A 19528-nucleotide genomic window follows, 5' to 3' on the forward strand; every position below is an offset into this window, starting at 1 on the left:
GTCTACACCACCCAGAGCCCAGTGTTGACAGAGGAAGTATTTCTCCATCACTCACCACAGAGACCAAGCATGAAGCAGAATTTGAAGTTCTGGCTATTTCAAAACACCTCCAGTGGTATGAAAAGATCACTTCCAGAAAGAGCCTCTCCTCTGACCTCCAGGGCAGCTACTTTCTGGAGAACTTAACTGCTGTTACCTACACACAGTTCACGTAGCCATTCTTCCTTTCTTTCATTCTGAAAATGATGCAGGAGTATTGGGCTGCCATGCTGGAGACTAGGGTTTCACAGAACTGGGCGCCATGCCCAACCTCCAGCCTCTTAGTGGTGGCAGAAGGACTAAAAGGAGGTTTCCTTTGCAGGGATGCTGATTGCAATGGAGGGTTACCCCACTTCTCTGCCTTCACATCCCAGTGAGTTACCACCTACTCAGTCAGCAGCCCTAGAACCATGGTCCCGAGGACAAGGCTACGTGGCTATACAGAAGACCCTCATAGGAAAGGTTGATGACTGGGTAGGCTATAAATGGCAAGTCCTGGGCAGTCTGTGTGCCAAAGATTGGGGTTAGGGGGTCCTGAGGTAGAGGGTGTCCCAAAGCCCAGTGTACTGGAGGCTCTGGGACAGCATTTGTTAGGTGCTTCCACAGCTCTCATAGCCACACTGCTAAGGCACCACATCTTCCTGTTTATAAAACACTTTTGCCTCCATTTCTGATGTACTTTGCTAAGACTGTGTAAAGCTGGGAATACATGACACAGCCCTGATGCCACTGACACCATTTGTTTGAAGTCCTCCTTAATAGGTCTTCCCCTTTACCCTAGACCTAGTGCCCTCCAGTCCTCCCAAGGCTGGAAGACCCCTACCACTGCCCTCCAGTTTTCCACTGAAGCATCCTGATTTGAGGGGATCACTCACTCACCTGGACCAGACACTGCTGTAATCCCAGGCCCTCATGCAGTAACATGGGAGATCATGAGAAACAGAAACCAGCAGGAAAGAACAGGAAGACTCTGAAGGTATAGCCCTTGTATGCTTGTTCCCTCCCTCCCTGAGTTTACAGAACAGGAAATGTGTCTCAGCTTAGAAGACTTGCCCAAGATGGTTTTGTTAGCAAAATGGCTGAGGTGCTAATATCAGACTCCAGACCAACTCTCCTTCCAGCCAGCACTGAGGGTCCCTTCCCCCAGGGATCAAAGCCATCCACCTCCTGTGATCAATTTACTGTTGGGGACAAAACGCATCCGTAACCCTCCCCTGAGTACTTTTTAATGATGTTCTGCAAATTAAAAAAAAATGGTGCTGGGATCAGTGGCATGTGTGTATCCTAGCATTGGGAAGCTGAGGCAGAAGGATCATGAGTTTGACCCTGGAACCCACATGATAGAGAGAGCCAACTCCCATGGGCTGTTCTCCCACCTCCACAGGCATGAGCATGCACACACGACACACTCATACATGCCATGAAATGTTTTAAGATTTATTACCTGTGTAGGGGAGATGAAGGGGAAGGGGTCAGAGTGATTGACAGGCAGTATATGTCTGTATGGTAAATTGGGCCCCTGAGATGCCCAGCAGGTAAAGGCACTTGTACAATCCTGGCACTCAAGTTCCATCCCAGAACCAAGGTGCTGGAAGGTAGAAGGAAAGAACTGACTCCAAAAGAATTGTTCTGTCTTTCATGTACATTACATGGCATGTGTGCCCCCCATGTGCCATATATATACATATATACACACACATACATATACTATAGTAAAAGAAAAAAAAAACTAAGCTTGCTGGAAAGTGGTGGCACACACCTTTGATCCCAGCACTCAAGAAGCAGAGGCAGGCAGATCTCTGAGAGGAGGCCAGTCTGGTCTACAGAATGAGTTCCAGGACATCCAGGGCTACTCAGAGAAACCCTGTTTTTAAAAAAAAATAATAAATAAACTTTTAAAAATGAATACTGAACAAATGGACAGAGCCCGGAACCTGCCAAGTGAATTAATTACTCAAGATGTGGCTTCAGCTGACACAGGCACACAGCCTGTGGAGAAGGCAGAGGGCACATCCTTCGGTCCGCCAGAATTCCCACAGCGGGGCGGGGCTCTCGTCTCCCCTGCTGTCAAGAGTCACCCAAGAAGAGAAACAGTGCCAACTTCCCTTTTGGCTGCTGCAGCTTCCTAATTAAAGTTTGGGATGTGTGTTTATTCAGGGTCGATAAACACAGACCCACAAAAAAAAAAAGTGTTTAAGAGAAAGCAGATGAAATGTAGGGCAGAACTAGCTAATAAAATCAGGAGATGCTGTGAATTTTCAATCCTGACAGCATAACTTGCAAGAGGCTGAGGCCCAGGAGTGAACTCGGTGCTATGTTGCCAGGGTAAATGCAAACCATCACTTCCTGCAAATTAATTGCTCCCTGGCAGGAGATGTGTACAAAGTTTCTCTGTTCTGGGCCAGGAGGAGGATGCAGCCAATGTGGCTTCCTTCGCCGGCCTGCCACCAGGTGGTCCCCTGGCATGCCAAGACAGCATTTCAAACTCCTATAGAACTGCCTACGGAGGAAGAACTCATGTTAGGACCCCCAAAGATGAAGCCACGAAAGAGTCCAAAAGCTGAGGCCACCTTATATCTAGGGACCTCAGGCTCCTGACAGGACCCTGTCCTAGGTAACAGCGAGGGTCCTTCACAGAGACTGCCTCCCACAACATTGGTTCTTCTTCATTCCACTCTGGGGCAGCATGGAGCACTACTCTTCTGAAACATGTGGCTGTGGCCTAGATTGCAATGAATGGCCAAGAAGTCCAGGAGCCAGGAGGCTGAAGGATTCCCCAAGGACAGGGATGGCTTCCCAGACATCAAAGGGAGCTTCAGAGGGGTGGCGCCCAGGGCCGGCCTTAATGAAACCATAATGAACAAGTTTCCACAAATAAAGACAACAATGAGAGGGCAAGCACAAGGCCCAGAAAACAATCAATGCCTTTGATTAAGCACTGATGAAATTCCCCATCACTGCTTTCATCCCGCTCCCGAGGGCTTTCCTTGGCTCTGTGATGTATTCAGAGCAAACCATCTTGAATATACATTACTCCCCAAGCCACTGAACACAGGGTTTGGCTCTGCTGATGCCTCCCAGCCCCAGGCCAGGCAGCAGTGTCCCAGATGGCCTCTCACGCCAGACAATAGCCACCCCAAGATGCTCAGCGAGCCATGTTGCCTCGTTTCTATACAAGCCCATTTTTCTCAGCCTGCCCACCACCAGCCCAGCTCTGCTGGGGCCCCCAAACACTTCAAGGGACTTTCTGGCAATTGTCTGGGATTTAATTCTATAGTGAAGTAGCTCCCTGTTCATCAAAGCCTCTCTGGCTTCCAGTCAAGGAACTACGGAAGGACTGCTACTATGTCTCTGACAAGATCCACCTGTAACTCATCAAATGCCATCTGTGGTCACACCAGCTGTTCTCTATGAACTGCAGTTCCCAGCACGGACCTTCAAAGTCAGTTCCTTTCTTTATGATCTCCTCCCCAATCCTCCAGGTAGTTTGGTTCCACCGTTCCTGAGTGACTTTGGCAAGCCCTGAGCATGGCCAGAAGTACACAGGGAGGTTCATCTGTGTCTGGCTACATATATACCCTTCATGAGCAGTTTCCAGATGAGTTCCTGTTCACAGCTCTATTTTAATTTTTTTTTACTGTAAAATATCTAAGACATACAAAAACCATGTGTAAAAATATCATCTCTTACATCCACCGCCAACTTAAGTTAAAAAAAAAAAAAAACCAAAACAACAAAGGATAGTTCCCAGGTAGCCAAGTCATAGCCCTCTCTCTCTCCCCACCCACCTCTCTCTTCTCTACCCTCCACCACATACCCTCCATCTACCATGTCCCTGCACTTCTTGATGTTTTAGTTGTGCACACGATTGGGATGAAGCTCTGTTGGCAGAGTGCTTGCACAAATCCCCAGGTCCAATCCTTAACACCCTACAAAACATGAATGCTAGTTACTTATTCAAGGATGAGTATGGTCCTATGATGAATGGCTCACAATAGCTGGCTCGCTCTTTTCTGTGCTGTCCAGGACCCAAGCCTAGAGGATGATGCCGCCTACATTCAGGGTAGGGCTTCCCACTTCAATTAACCTAACCAAGATAATCTCTTAGACAAGGCTTGTTTCCTAGGTGATGTCAATTTCTGTCGAGTTTATAGTCAACTCAAACATTACAGCAGGTATAGTAGCACATCTGTTGTCTCAGAGAGTCAGAAGTTCGAGGCTACCCTTAGTTACATAGTGAATTTATAAAGCCAACCTGGACTACATAGGATCTGAGGAGGATGACAATGACGACAAAGACTGCAAAGGTCATTGCTTTGTTATAAATTACTCACCATTTTAGCAGTTTATATGTGTCCACAGCAATATGTCCCTGAGTCTGGGACCATCTGAAGTTAGCATCTGTCTCCTCTGCTTAATAACTGTTATCCTTGCTGCTAACCCAAGCTTGGGCATATCTTCATACTTGATTATAAACATGGAAAAAACAGAACATGGAGTGCAGACTCGTCTCCACAGCATGGGTTTGCTCCACCCATGACCCCAGGCCATATATCACTCCTAAGATCTAAGAAAGGAGAAGGGAACATGGGGACTTCCACCATAATATCTACTTCCTTCTGAATATCTCACACTATCCTAGAAGCCTGAGAATTTCTAGGTCCCAAGAACAACACCACTCAGAATCTACCTCAAGGACCAGCACTTAGAGAACTTAGCAGAGTTCCTTCTGCATGGGGGTTATGGATGGGGAGGAGGACCAGCCATCAGAAGGCAGAAGAGTCCTCATTCAGCAAGGAGACACGTCTACTTCTGCCCCATCCCACCTTGACTTTCAGTTCCCTGAACAACACAGCTCAGCTCCATGTGGCTTCTAGGATCTTAGGAGGAAACCTAGTGTCACACAAAGGAGAAAATGCTCAAATAGGCAAGGGACAGGGAGGAGTTAGGAGAGGGTCGACAGCCACCTTGTGGACAGGCTAATTTTGAGTACCAGGCAGTCCACAGGACTTCAGAGTAAAGAGGAAAATATTCCTATCTCCTTAAAATGTTCTTCCCACTAAACTGTGGCTTTGCCATTACTCTTCAAATCTCCCCCCATCCCTGCCTGTAATTCACATGGGGACCTCGACAAGAGCCAGGCCTAAGGAAATACGTCCCCACTCTGGCACAGACCAGCCATGCGGCTTCCAACAAATCTTTCAACTTTCAATTTTCTAAAATGCTTCCTCAAGTACTCGTGAACCGTGGCCCCCTGTAAGCCTGACCTCAGTGGTGTTTACTAGAGTGGCGCCAAAACACAAGCACACACTGTGGATATGAGCTGCTCTGTGATGCTTGCTTCTAAGCCCCTTTTGGACTCTTGGCTTCCTTCTTTCTGTTCTTAAGATTGGGGACTTAGTGCTTGGTCACCACCGAGAACACAGGCCAAGAAGCTCATTTTCAATTCAGTGCTGACAACACTCGGCTCAACTCAAACCTGGCACACCGCATTCTTCAGGCACGTCTATTCATAGATGCCTGTTCCTAGAGCGAACTCTCAATTATTCACACTACAGAGGACTCATCCCATGTGTGAGACCCATGTGGCACTGAGGACACTGGAAGAAAGAACAGAAAGACTCCCCTGTGACAGACACAGCAGCCACACCCTATGGTGGGCAACATAACAGCACCCTTGCATATAGTTGGAGGCGGGCGGGGACAGTAATTAAGGGCCTCCTGTGAGGAACACACACTCCACCTCATCCCCGTCAAGAAACAACATTCAGAACCAATAACCCAGCTAACGATAGTGCGATAGTGCGTGTGGCACAGGCAGAGCTGAGGCTCGGATGTGCCCAGCACCCTCAGAGATGGACAGACTCAGTCATTAAGCCCATCTTGGTCCTGCCTTGGCTTCCGAGGCTCCCCATGACCAAGCCACGTTGCAAATGCTTCCCAGCAGATGGGCAGCCAGCAGGGGTTTGCTGAGCTCATGGAATTCTGCAGTTTGGGTAGGGATGCAGTGAGCTGCTGAGTGCTGCTCTACTCTCCACCGTCTGAGTTTTCTTTCCACCTTCCATCTTCTTCCTTGAAGAGAGGGGAGCTTGCCCGACTCAGCTCAGGCATGGCAAGCATTTCACCATTCGTTTCAGCACAGCCAGGGTCATCTCACTTCCTCTCAAAGGTGCTGAGGACAGAGCACAAGGCCAGGAGAGACCAGCAAACAGTGAGTATAACTACTACTTTCCTTCTTGATGTGACAAAACACCTGGGAAAAGCAATTTAAGGAAGGCAGTGGGGGTGAGGGTGGAGGTGGGGGAGGGGTGGGGGAGGGGTAGGAGGGGGTGGGGGAGGGGCGGGGGTGTTCTGCCTCACAGCAGGCAGCTCCCAGAGTCATGAATGGATGTCAATGCTGGTGCTATCTCAGCCTATAGCACAGTGCCATCCACATTCGGAAGAGGTCTTCCCTCTTCTGTGGAGGTGACTTCAAGGACATGCCCAGAGACCTGTTTCCTAGGCCATTTCAAGTGTAATCAAGTTGACAATACTAACCACCCAAGGGCAAAACAGGGGTTTTTCTGGATATGGGATAACTCAATACCTCCTCAGGGTCCTAACACAGGAGCTCTACCACAAAAACACATACACGTGAAAACAGTAAGTCTATGGCAGAGACGTAGCTCGGTGTAGAGCACGTCTACCATGAGCACGGCCCTATCTATCCTACAGGGAAAACGACAATGACAACAACGTGTGTGTGGTGTCCTACTCTGTGACCCCAGCACTGAGGAGACTCAGGATGGAATCCAAGGTCAGCTGCACAGTGAATTCCAGACCAGCCTGGAAGACATAGTGAAACTCAAAATGAATAGAAAGAAAGAGGAAATAAAAGGAGGAAGGAGGGACAATCTCAGAGGAGGCTGAGATAGATATTTAAAAGGCACTAATTTGAACTGTCCAACCAAAGCAGAAATGGAATGTGTACACTTGTTCACCATGTGTGTACACTTGTTCACCAGACATAAAGTAGGCACCCAGAACCTCGGCTGCTCTGTTCCATTCCTTTAAATAAAAAGGTCCCACCCAACAAACACAAGGCCCCGAAGACAACCTTCAATACTGGAAAACGGAAATTTAAAATGTCTGAGGCATTTTTAAATCCGATTATTCCCTCTGAGACACAGGCAGAGATGACAAGTGGGCCGCATGACAGACACAGAAGTCTGAGAAGATGCCATTTAAAATACCATGGAATGTCTGGGAATTTGCAATTCCACACAGCACGGAATGGCCCCTGTGGGGGCACCTTCAGCTGTCTCCTCCTTCTGGTCTGCTCGGAAAGGCATACATACACATCCCCAAACATCCCAGAGCGCAGAGTCCTGGTGCTGGAGAGACACCTGAAGGCCGAGGTCACCGATCTTGCCTGCCACCCAGCCAACTTCCTTTCACCTTGGCTCTTACAGACAGAAAACCCTCTGCTACTGTTTTGTCAGTGGCTGTCACTCCTTTTTGTCAAAAAACAGTTTCTACATGATTTTAAGACCGTTACTGAACCGGGTACCTCTAGATTCCATCAATCCTACCAGCTGCTCACTGGGAAGAAGCAAAGTGATTCTAGAAAAGTCCCCCATGAAATGGAAACGTCTGCGTAGACCTAGGGGAGGCTGACCCAGGGTGGCAATCATTCAAAACAGACCAGCTGTCTGCTCATAGTGTCACCAGACCTCAACGAGACTAAGTTTCATATTAATTGGAATGCTGGGCCAGAGAGAAACGGTGCTTGCCACCAAGTCTGACAATCCAGGACACACACACACACACACGTTGACACACAATCACATAAAATAAGTAAAAATAAATAAATGCAGTAATTTTTGACTGACGGGTTTTTACCCTGGAAATGGTAAAGTGCTGGGATTCATGGAAAAGGAGAGGAGAGGCCAGGGGATGGAAGAAAAGGGGAAGGGAAAAAGAGAACAGGATGCAATCACATGACTGAGAATATGCAAAAACCAGAAATTCATTTGGATTCTCAGCCCCGTCAGACCTTCTGACACCATTTGTGTGTATTTCCCTCAGGCCTTTTCCTACCAAACACTGACAACTTTTCCATATCCTCTGTGGTCCTGACTCCCAGAAGCCCCATGTCCATTCCAACCTTGTGGCCACAGGTGACAAGACTCTGGCCCTGTCAGACACTGTCATCACTATTCAAGATGTACAGGTAACAGCTGAGCCCAAGGTTTCCAGACAACATTCTTCCTGTATTTGCTACTATGTCCTTAGGAGACATTCCCAAAAGTGAGTCAGCAGACCAAAGGTTCTAACAATGGTTAGCTCCTGATATCAGTCCCTGCAGTATGCAGAAGTGTCATTCCAAGACACTGCCAGAGACCAGCAAGAGAGCCTCCATACACCGACACTATTCACAGCACCAGGTCTTTCTCTACCAACCAACTCAGGTGATCCTTGGTGCTCCCCAGCTCTCCTTCCTGCCTGGAGACCCACAAGACATTGGTGACAACTCCAGAAGATGGACTTAAGAAGATGCCCTTCCTCAAAGCCACGTAAGGTGGGAAAGGGGGATACAAAAGACCAGGCTCCTTGTTTTGTGGAAAGTGTTAAGCTAAAGAGGAGCTTACACTGGGAGAGAGAAGCGTTCAGGCCACACTCCCCATGGTGAAGAGAGGCCAGGGAACATTCATTCAGCCCTTCGGAGGGGAGGTCAGAAGGCAAGCCAGGAGCATACACATGGTCTCCCCACTTCTGAAACTCCAAACTGCGTCTCTAAGAAGTTGCTGGAACAAAGCGTAGTCCTACTGGACCGGGACCTTGGGGACCAAGCGCAAGTGCCCCCTATGCCACTGCTTTCAGATCAACTCCAAGACGGGGAGAGAATAACCACATACTCACTGTGTGACACAGACTTCTTCATTCAAAAACATGAAGTCAAGTCTTGCCTAGTCCAGAGAGGTCACTCCTCTTGTCCCCTATGTCCCGCACCAGATAGCCAGAACCCCTAAAACCTTCCTGAAAGACCATCAGACTCCAGCCCTGGGGTAACAAAGGACAGGCAGAACAAACCAACACAACCCACCCTGGGTTCCCGCAGAACTCAGCACACACGGCACATGTCCTCAGTGTGTCGCAACGGGCAAACCTTGCTCGCTTAAGCCAGTTCAAATGCACTCGGACTAGTTGTTTGTTTGTTTGTTTGTTTAATTCTTTCTATTCATTAAGAAACCTTAGTGGGTGGGGATTGTGCTGTGACTCAGCTGGTCGACTACAGACCTAAAACACCTGAAGCCCTGAGTTCTACCACCCAAGAAACTGAGTATGGTTGAACATGGGTTATAATTCTAGTACTCAGGGGTGCAGGCAGAGGGATCAGCTCTTCAAGGCCATCCTCACTACACAGTGTGAGCTGCAGACCAGCCCGGGCTACATGAGACCCTGCAACAGAGAAAAAAAGGGGGGGTGCTATTGACTTAGCTCAGTGGTAGAGCAATTCTTACCTGAGTTCAATCCCCAACATCAGGAAGGAAGGAAGGAAGGAAGGAAGGAAGGAAGGAAGGAAGGAAGGAAGGAAGGGAGGGAGGGAGGGAGGGAGGGAGGGAGGGAGGGAGGGAGGGAGGAAGAGTAAATTTGGAACAGTGATAGGTAATTGACATAATAACATCCTACAGCCCCAGATTCTATGCCTAGCACCTCAAAATAAAGAAATATGAACAAATACAATGGAAACTGCAAACAGCACATACATGTATTCTTGTTCATATGTGACATGTATTCATCTGTACTTGCTTTTTTTTTCATACTTGGTGCTGCTGCTGGTGTGTGTTCACGTATCTGTCTGCGTGTGTTTATGTATGTATCTATCTCTGTGTATGTGTCTATGTGCACAGAGGATACCAAGGATTCTACTGTCCTCTTTCTGCCTTATTTCTAAATCAGAGTCCCTCAGTGAACTTTGAACTCAGCTAGCTGCCAGCAGGCCCCAGTGACCCCTCGTGCTGCCCACGGTGTGTACCAGGACACACCCGGTTTTTCACACAGGTGCTGGGATTCAAACTCAGCAGCACCCTTTCTTCCTCACTGACCCATTTCCTTGGTTCCCAGGTGCTGTCCCCAAGTGTGTCCTGTCTCCTGCAGCTCAATCCATACATTCAAGTGTGGAGCTCACTCCGCAGTCTCTGGTCTCAGCGCTGTGTGCAAACCATGTGTGGGGAGGACTAGGTAAGAAATCATTGTCTCTGTCAAGTTTTGCCTGCTGGGCCGACTTCCACTCTTCCACGGTGAGGACGTGACTCTCGTTAGTCAGGACTCCTCTTCTTTAGTGTGCTGGGTCTTAAGCGAGGGCTGTCCGTTGGAGGCTATTAGAAAACCAGCCTGTCTCAAATAACAGCAGACAATAGTACTCCAGGCCGATGGTCACACATAAGACTGCTAGCTTCATACGCCACTTCCCCAGGACAGTCTAGTCAAGGGAACTGGCTTTTCCTGTAGCCATGCACTGGCCGCATGACCCTCCACAGGGCTTAGCCTGGGAACTCATTTATGATTTTCAAACTCCTGTATGATACTGGGAAACTTGCATCACCTCCCTGGACCATGGTCACATGTCTGAACAGGTACCACTCTGGAAGAGAATCAGAGTGAGGCCCACCAAGAGGGATGGGGTCACACTGTGTGGGGACACTCTCCTCTCAACACTGGGACAGTAGCCCCCAGGGTCAGTCCCCTCCCAAGGGGAAGCACTTCCTCTTTCACTGTCTGGCCCAAGGCTCAGGACTTAGTCATCCTATTTCCTGTGTGGGCAATGGCCTGATAAAGGCTGGGGAAGATACCTGGTGACCTTTAGGGTTTTTCCTATCTCAGGCCGATGGACCAATCCCAGCAATGCAGACTCTGAGACGTCTGTAAAGGGTAATGGATCAGTCCAAACTGTCAAACCACTGTTGGGCATCAAGGACCAGGCTTCAGCACCTCTTGAGAGTGACCTTTAAAAATAAGGATACTATCCCTGAATTAGTGGCCTGTGCTTCTAATCCAAGCACTTGGGAAGCAGTTTGAGGCCAGCCTTTTCTACATAGTCAGTTCCAGGACAGACAGGGCTACACACTGAGACACTGTCTCAAAAACAAAAAACAAACACAAAACAAAACAAAAAAATTAAGTTGGGCTTCTGGGTTTGGGGGGTGTAGATCAGTTGGCAGAGTGCTTGTCTAGCATGCACAACGCCCTGGGTTCCGATCTCTAGCACCCCATAAAGTAAAACCTACAGAGTGAGCTGAGCAGCACATGTCTGACATCCCTATAGTTGGGGGTGGGGGTGGAGACAGGAGGATCAGGGGATTAAAGTTATCTCAACTACAGAATTTGCAGTCATCCTGAGATACATGAGGCTATCTTTAAAACAATATTTTAAGTGGGTGTGGGAAGATGGCTCAAACAGTAAACTCCCTGACACGTATGCATGCATGGACTTCCAGAACCCCACCAGTGCTACTTCTGTAACCTCAACACTGGTGAGCAGGCACAGACAGAGCCTCAGCTCACTGGCCAGCAAGTCTAGCCATTTAGTGAGCTCCAGGTCCACTGAGAGACAGTCTAAAACATAAGGGGGGGGGGGGACAAGAAAAACACCTGATGTCAACCACAGGTTTACACACACACACACACACACACACAAACACATGCACATATACCACACAAACACATATATACATCACATACACACACATATATACATATATATGTACATGTATATATGTGTGTGTATGTATAGATATAGATATATATCCCAAAATAAGTTCATTTAAAAATCATCTTTTGAAATATCCTGGCCTCCCTCCAGGCAGGTTTGACACACCCCGGACGTGAGCAAAGGGATGAAATGCTGCCGAAAGAACACATACACAGACAATTCCGGCAAGTTCTAGTGGCGAGTAGGTGGAGCACTAGTAGGTGGAGTATAAAGGAGTGTGTATGAATCCCAGACCTGCCTTCTGAGCGCAGACACACATGGACCTGTGTACAAACCCCACTATCCACCACTCAGATTCACACACTCCCACCAGAACCGTGAGCCCTTCTTTCTCTGCCCTTCTCACCTGTGAGGGGTGATTGTCACAGGCTGCAGAGACACCAGTATGTGACCACACTGCAGTTACAAATCCCACCAAATCAACAAAGTGTCAAGAGGAATCCTAGAGGCTATCGAGTTAGCTCAGCAGGTAAAGAACCTTTGTTTGATCCCTGGAACCCACATTTAAAACATAGCAGACACCAAGTGTCGGCACTGTTGCTGGTGCCAGGAATCGCTTGCGTACAGGAGCCTAGTATGGCTGTCCTCTGAGAGGCTCCACCAGCGTCTGACTAAGACAGATGCACACACAGCCAACCACTGGACTGAGCCTGGAGACCCCAATGGAAGAGTTAGGGGAAAGGCTGAGGGAACTGAAGGAACTGAAACCCCATAGGAAGAACAACTGTATCAAGTAACTGGACCACCCAGAGCTCCCAGGGACTAAACCACCAACCAAAGAGCCAGTCCATGGCTCCCACTACATATGTAGCAGAGACCTGCCTTAGCTGGCATCATTGGGAGGGGAGGCACTTGGTCCTGTGGAGGCTTGATGCCACAAAGAAGAGGATGAGAAGTGAGGCATGTGTGTGTGTGTGGGTGGGTGGGGGAGTACCCTCTTAAAGGCAAAGGAGAGGGGGACGGGATGGGGAGTTTACAGAGGGGAAACTAGGAAAGGGACAAATTTGACATGTAAGTAAAACAATAATCAATAAAGAGTTAGAATATGGGGAAAAATGCCAGGAGGCAGAGACAGGCAGATCTTTGAGGCTCAGTGGCCAGCCAGCCTAGCCAAATTAGGGATAATTGTGAAATTACACCTCCTGTGATTCATACCTGTACAGGCACAGGCACAGGCACAGGCACAGGCACAGGCACAGGCACACACACACACACACACACACACACACGCACTCACACGCACTCACGCACGCGCAAGCACTGCCACTACTCCAGCAGTCTTATTCCCATGGTCAGTTCCCCACCTTTACCAAAACCTTCTGCACATCAATTAGCCCAGCCATAAGGAACCCAGGATTGGTGAGCCACTCACAGTCATAGCCAACCTAGGAGTGGGGTACTCTCTGACTAACTATTCTCCAGGAGGCTGGGGAGAAACCCTCCCAGGAAAGCCGCTGCTCCTGGTGGGGTATCCATACTTCCTGAATTACATTTACAGGTCTCTGGAAGGAGGTGAGAAAGAAGTGGGCACCAACGATGACGTGGAATGTCTGAGCTCCTGCCCTCCTTATTAGGCTCTATGCTGTCTCGATTTTTAAATCCAATCTGCCTCACCAAGTGACTAGGAGACAGGCTACCCAAACTCAAAAGGCATAATACACATGCGCTACACGCTATCTGCTATCCGAGAGCTTTCACCAGAGCCGCCTTCCTGGTCCCTGGCACCTGAATGAAGATAACTAGGCTGGGCTTGGGTCAGCCAGAAGAAACAAACCCAAACTCCCTCCTCAAGCCCCATAGGGACTTGTGTGAGTGGCCACCAGACACTGTCTGTTCCCCCACGGGAGAGCATCGCGGGCATGGAGCAGGCACAGCAGCTACTGGCTTTATTAGTTTGTTGAATGGCAGGAGAGATCTCAGGCCTCCGTCATAAACAGGTGAGCTGTGGACACGTGTTCAGGAACGGCTGGAAAACACATTTCAGAGCACACAGGATCGCCGTCCGATGAGTCACTCCCTTCGAAAGCCTCTTAGATCTGCCTGTATTCCTGCTGGGCTTTGGTGCCCAAAGTTACAGAACAGTACAGAGGAGCCTGGTTCAGGAAAGCAGGGCGGACACTGCGGGATGGGACCACCCAAGTTTCACTTCCACGCTGTCTTCTACGTCCTACTTCACTCTGGTTTTGAACACAGCTGGGGCTGGGGAAGATGTCAGCAGTGCAGACCTTCCTCCTCCCAGGTTCCCAGGCTCTGAATCCTAGCCCTGGGGGCACTGTACGAACCAGGGACTCAAATGATAGCAGCACCTGGATGAGCAACCCCCAGCCTAGCTCATGGAAACGTTTTTCAAAGAGCTACAACAGGCTGAGAAATGGGGACTGAGGTGCCAAGCAAGGTCACACAACTTGCAAGAAGATAGCATTCAGTCAGAGTCAGGTCTAACCCAGGCATCCCGGCTGCACTGACTCGTTTCTCACTCCACCACCGGCCCCCCTCGAAGATGCTAACCTCTTCTGCCGAGCATCTGGTGGTCCGTAAAGTCACCCATCAGATAAGAACATTAATTCACAGCCATCTCTGATCTACAAGAACCTGGCTTTCTGTCTGTCCCCCAGAAGGGGGCATTGCTAGAGCAGATGCTTTACTAGGTATAGGTATCCCAAGGAATCAGGGACATCAGCGCAGCTTTCTCAGGCACCATTGTGTTCAGTGCCATGATGTGACCTGCCCACACAGTACAGTGGCAGAGCCAGGGTCCAGTTTAAATCCTAGAAATTCAAAGTGGTCATACAAGGTCAATGGCATAAGACTCCTAGCAAATGAGTAAATATGGAGCCCTCCCTCCACTGTGTCCCCCTTACCCTAATCATATACCACAGGATGATTTCAAAGCTATTGCTCTTTCCATCTTGGGAACATCAGGGGCAGGGGACAGCTAGGACAGTGGGCCAGAGGAGAAGCTGAGCTTTGCAGCCAGAAGGCCTTGACTCATGGCCCTGACTGTGCCTCTTGAGAATGTCTTCTGCCTCTAGGTCCTCACTGCCTTGTCAGTTTAAATGAGAGGACAGGGTTGAGTTGTAACTCTAGAAATTCAAAGAGGTCCTACTCAGACTCTATGAGATCTACAATCTGTTTACACTCTCTCCACCCCACTCCCTGTATCAATCATTGCTAGACCTTCTGGTTTCTCCTGAGCTGAGAAGACCCTCGCTGACAGGTAATCTTCCTTCTCCATCAGTCGCTCCCACTCTAGTGTACTGTACTAGACCGAGGTCTATCCTGGGTCTCAGCATTTAACGATGTGTTTTCAACACGCCTGCCTCTGCTACTAGCTGCCTTGGGAACCTACAGGGTCACGATTCAGGTTTGCATCCCTGTGGCCTGGACAGTGAGGTGGGAGGGATGCCAAGTCTGTGTGGCTCACAGACCAGAGGCATCATAACCTCTCAGGCAGCCCAGTTTTCTCAAGGGTTGTAGGCTAAGCCCCAAGTGACTTGGCCACACTCAAGCCTGGAAACCACTCCTCTCAGATGAGTTCTCTCAAACTGCAGGCATTAATAGGACTCACTACAGCCATTCCCTAAAGAGTCTAGCCTTAGGGAATAGCATAGGAAAGAGGGCAGAAGGTACGGAAGAGCAAGTGGATCGGGTAGAGTGCTGGGGAACACTGACTTCTGGACATGATGTGGCCTAGACCTGGATAAGAGTGGGCCATCAACATCCTGCCATGAAAGGGGAGAAGCTCACACAGCCCCACCTCTCACTGAATGGGCCGAAACTACAGGCAGTTTAAGATTGTGGGAGGAGGGAGGCGTGCTGGTTCTCCAGTATACAATCCTAATTAAACTGACCGGGTCACTAAAATGAACAAAAAGACCTTTAAGTGTGTATCTGTGTGTGTGTGTGTGTGTGTGTGTGTGTGTGTGTGTGTGTGTGTGTGTACGTACACATATACAGACACACATATGGAAATTTCATAATGAAACCCATTACCATGTGTAATTAATACATAATTTTTTTTTTTGGTTCTTTTTTTCGGAGCTGGGGACCGAACCCAGGGCCTTGCGCTTCCTAGGTAAGCGCTCTACCACTGAGCTAAATCCCCAGCCCCCATAATTTTTTTAAAAAAGAGATTGGTCTAGTAACCTTCTGGAACCTTCCATGGAAGACAAACTGGGACCTCAAATGCATATACTCTAAAGGGTATCAAGGCCTGGGTTCCTTCACAGCCCTTCTGAGTCTCAAGGATGCCCAGTCAGTGCTCACACACTAGCTTTAAATCCCGGCACTGGTCCTTGTCCCTCGGATGGAGCTGTCCTCACCCTGTCACCCCACAAACAGGGTGATACTCACAGGTTCTTCACCCACATTCCAAAAACACATAGCTCTTGCCACCAAACAGAGCCTTTCTGAACACACTTCCAGTTATTTTAAAATTAGCCCTGCAACTCCTTTAATAGTTTCAGATTATCTTAAATAGTATAAAACCCACTCTCGGCCACATTTCTTCCAGCAGACTTCATGGAGTTCGATTATTTATATATTTACGAACAATATTCACGGAGCAGATGGCAGTTAGTAAGCCTTCGACAAGTGGAGGGGGAAATGAATGGGACAGAATGCAAGCTGGATGACTCGTCCGTTTAGTCTTCCCGACAAGCTCTGATAAAACCATCTCCCATTCAGTGGAAGCCCGCACACCAGCCGGTCAACAATTGGATTAAAATAACACTCTTGGACTTCCAAGTGCTTGCAGACTCCAGATCTTTCTAGGAATAGCCTGCCAGTCCAGAGCTGCTTCCCAAGCAGAACTAGAGGGAGGCAGGATGGTGACATCAGGTGAGGACAGAAAGAGCCTCACAGAGAGGAAGCAAAAACATTTACTGAGCACCTACTGTGTGCAGTACTGTTACATCAACCTCTGTGTTGATCCCAATGCCACCTCCAGATGGCCCACATAACTCTCTACGCTACAGATGAAGGGGGTCCTCAGAGAGAGAGAGGACCTTGTCCAAGATAACACAGCCTATAGGCAGTACATGTGGGCAATCTGGCCCCCAAACCCACACCCTCAGTGCCTCTGGTTTTAGAAAAAGATGGTAGGGGATAGGGTGGTCAGGTATAGGTAAAAGTCATCTTTTAACCAGAGGCCATCTAGCCTTCTGGTCTATCTGAAGTCTAAATTCTAAAGTTCTACTAACAACAATTTAAACTGAGTCCACTTGAGACACAGGGGAAGTCAAGTCTTGGCTAAAAACAGGAAGAAGATACTCGGGTTCTAGAAGATAAGGGAGGGGTGGAGGGGTGTCACAAGCACATAGAGGATGGATGGGTTGAGAGAGAACCAGAGAGAGAGGTGGGAGTAACATGCACTGGGGAGCCTCTTGTATCCGGGGCTATGGATACACAGAGCTCACACACTGTCTTTGGCAACCTATGAAAAACATCCCCCTGTTAGGGAAGTTAGTAGTCCTCCCTCCCTGGTCTCCTCCCGCTTTGTCTCTGGAAGTTTCACTGCAGTTAAAACAGAGAGGGGCTCCGGTAATCGTTTCTCTAGGTAAGTCTGCCACTGCTATCGTCATTATTGTCCTGTTCTCGGGGCTTCCGTCACATAACTGAGGCAGACTCAAGAGCACAACTCATCTGCCCATTGTACAGATAAGAACACTGCACAGAACCTTCGATGTGCATGTGCGAGCAAGAGAAAAATGGGCTTAAATGCGGATCCTACGCTTTTGGGTACCCAGAGCTATGGGCATGAGCTGGAAATAGCTCACCAGTTTGCAGGCAGGAAAAGGGGGCTTCAGGGTGATACGGACGTAAGCCTACCTGCTGACCACACAGATGAACTGATGTTACAGGTGTTTGCTGTGTCAGACAGCGGCTCACCACATAGCGCAGGCTGGTCCTGAACCAGTGATCTTCTTGCCTCAACATCCCCAGTGTTACAATATAGGTAGGCACCACCACACCCAGTTCATGCAACCATTTTAAATCTACACAGCACAGCCTCTGGTGGATTTGTTAAAGATAGCCAAGTGCCCATACCACCAAAGCCACAAGAATGGTGGTCTCTCCAATCAAAGAGATGGCAGAGATGATGACCATGTGGCCACAATCTCCTGTCATCAGTGTCTCTTGGCAGCCCTTTCTGCGCAAGAGATTATTATGCAAAAAAAAAGAGAGATTATTATGCAAGGCCTGCCAGGGACTAGGAGCCTTGACTTTTTACTTCAGGGAGAACCAGAGAACATCAAGGTCACTTTGAGGCCAGATGTTGACCTTGAGATGTAGGCAGAGCACAGAGGACAGAGCACAGAGGGGGAGCCATCACTTTCTTATTCATTCTGTCAGAAAAACAGGTACATCTTTCCCAGTATACACCAGGCACAGATGTCAAGGAGACACAAAGGCATTCAGAATGCAGAGGACCACCAGAAGCCCAGGCTAGTTTTGCAGCCCCAAGGCTTAGCCCATGATCCTGCACCCACTCCCCTGGCTGAGAGTCCTGGCATCCCTCCAAGTCTGGCGGAAATGGAAAGATTCTCTCTTGCCACACAGGTGACTGCAGCCACCATGTGCATTAACAAGAGATGTGTAACGGTGTCTCTGTGTGGAGGAGCTTGCCTCTCTATAGGAATGGAAGTGAGCTGAACACGGTGACACACACCTGTGGTCTCAGAACTCAGGTAGTAGAACCTGGAACATTGGCCACAAGTTCTGGGCCAGCCTGTGATACACGTACGAGTCCGTCTCAAAACGTCAAGAAATAAACAAAACAAGTAGCAGTTGCTCTCAGGCTTATGGCTGGCCTGAGGTGGGATATCATCGCCTCCTCCAAGGTCTTCAGAGACAAGCACACAAGGCTTTGGATGTGAAAAGGGAGAGGGAGGAATGGCTGTCAGACAAAACAACATTTCCTCAAATTTTCCCAAAGTGCACAAACATCTCTCTCTCTCTCTCTCTCTCTCTCTCTCTCTCTCTCTCTCTCTCTCTCTCACACACACACACACACACACACACACACACACACACACACACACACACACACATACACACTCATAATCTACAGTGTACTTATTACAAAGTGCCTCCCAGGAAGAAAGCCTAGCTAGTTGACCTGCTCTGCAGGCTCCACCACAGGAGAAAAGCCACCTCTCCCCAGCCTCCTTCACAGTTACATGGAGCCTGGGAAATCATTCCAGCTGGCGACCCTGCCAGCCACCTCCACTGTCATCTGGCCATAGCCAAAAAAAAAAAAAAAAAAAAAAAAAAAGCTTCCTTTTTATCCACACTGAATACAACCCTCCAAGAATAGGGAGAGCCTCAATCAAAATCAGAGTGGAAGCTTCTTCAGAGGGAGTTACTATTTCCTCCAGGGATCCGTGGATTTCTGGAGGTTGAGGTAACAAAATATGGCTCTGGTGATTATGGGATGGAAGTTAAGGGCAAAGAAGGCAAAAATGAGGAAGCCTATGGGCTCACTTCTCAAAATTTACCAGCCACCAATTCATTTCACAACTATCTATAGGAAGCCTCCCTGCACTCCCTGCACGTGTCTTAGGGGATGAAGGCATAAAAGGGGAGGTGACATTCCCATCATGTACCTCAAGGCCAGGAAACCTAGTCCCATTTACTGCAGGTTGGAACTCAAAGCAGCCCATTTTACAGACACAAGGAGCCGAAGACCCAGAGAAGGTAGACAACTTGCCCAAGGTCACAAAGCTAGTGAGT

General features: G+C 48.7%; 1 protein-coding gene across 4 annotated transcripts in view; it reads right to left on the reverse strand.

Moving 5' to 3' along the window:
- Nucleotides 1–19528, reverse strand: part of Cyrib (CYFIP related Rac1 interactor B) — a 124970-nt gene that overhangs the window by 104466 nt on the left and 976 nt on the right.

Source organism: Rattus norvegicus, chromosome 7 (assembly GCF_021556685.1).
Source record: "Rattus norvegicus strain SHRSP/BbbUtx chromosome 7, alternate assembly SHRSP_T2T, whole genome shotgun sequence".
Lineage (NCBI taxonomy): Eukaryota > Metazoa > Chordata > Mammalia > Rodentia > Muridae > Rattus > Rattus norvegicus.